At 44.3% G+C, this 1211-nt stretch overlaps 1 non-coding gene across 1 annotated transcript; it reads left to right on the forward strand.

Moving 5' to 3' along the window:
- Positions 1 to 514: 514 nt before the first annotated feature.
- Positions 515 to 586, forward strand: TRNAC-GCA (transfer RNA cysteine (anticodon GCA)). The gene has a single exon. It is a non-coding gene; the product is annotated as a tRNA-Cys (tRNA).
- The last annotated feature ends 625 nt before the right edge of the window (positions 587 to 1211 follow it).

Consider the following 1211-nt stretch of genomic DNA (forward strand, 5'->3'; position numbering starts at 1 on the left):
CACAAGCAACAGATTCTAGTGTCTTCTCATGCTTGCTGAGATACATCACTAGCTTAGTGAAATGATGGGCAGAATTATTTGCATGCTTTAAATTTTTCTCTCATTTTTCAGAATGCTAATATTTAAATTACCATAGATTTGATGCATTTAAAGGGTAGATCCAGAATTCCCTCAAGTCAGTCTGACTGCAAAGCCCAAGCTCTTTCTACACTGTTGCCTAGAAACCAACTCTGGGAGATGGGGAAAAGGATGAGTGTTTCAGTCCCACCTAGGCTGACACAGATGCAGGTCACCAGAATCGGGCCTCACTTGTAACGTGGATGTAATATGCAAGCTCAGTCAGTGCCTTAACTCTGTGTATCTAAACTTTGTCCATGTTACAGGTGCAGATATTTTTGAGTGCCTGAATAGTCCCACCCTCTCTGCTCATAATCTTTTCCCTCCAGGTCTTCATAGATTAGGAGGAAGAGGAGTTGAGATTTGAAAATGTGTAAAATGTCAGCTGGTGAGGGCTTCCCTGGTGGCTCAGATGGTAAAGCGTCTGTCTGCAATGCAGGAGACCCAGGTTCGATCCCTGGGTTGGGAAGATCCCCTGGAGAAGGAAATGGCAGCCCAATCCAGTATTCTTGCCTGGAAAATCCCATGGACGGTGGAGCCTGGTAGGCTACTGTCCATGGGGTTGCAAAGAGTCGGACATGAATGAGCAACTTCACTTCTTCACTGAGGGATTAGTGAGATATACAGTGCTATTCTGCTTAGGAAGGAACACTGAGGGAATTCTATAATTCCCAGCCAAAGACTTGATCTAGAGATAGTGATACAGAAAAAGTAATCTGATCAGTTGTGCAATTTAGCAGTAACACTCTGGGGGCAGAATGGAGAAGAACTGAAAGGGAGGGTGGGGCTTAGGTCAGGAGACTGGCTAGGATATTACTGCTTCAGCAGAAGCAATTGCCGACCTCTGGTTAATGTCAGCGTGTCTGAGCATGGAAATTTAGTCTTTGCACATGATCTTTACAACAGGTTTGGTACCAATATTTATGGAACTAGGCAGGCCTCCAGGGCTAATGGATCAAATGGCCACTAAATACATGACTCAGACAGTTCTGCTCAAAGAAGTCTCCACCTCTAGGGCCTCAGTGCCTGAAGTCTCCCATTTGAAATATTTCTTTTAGATCTCATGGACTTAGAGCTGGATTAACTATAATCCT

Source organism: Bubalus kerabau, chromosome 2 (genome assembly GCF_029407905.1).
Source record: "Bubalus kerabau isolate K-KA32 ecotype Philippines breed swamp buffalo chromosome 2, PCC_UOA_SB_1v2, whole genome shotgun sequence".
Taxonomy (NCBI): Eukaryota; Metazoa; Chordata; class Mammalia; order Artiodactyla; family Bovidae; genus Bubalus; species Bubalus kerabau.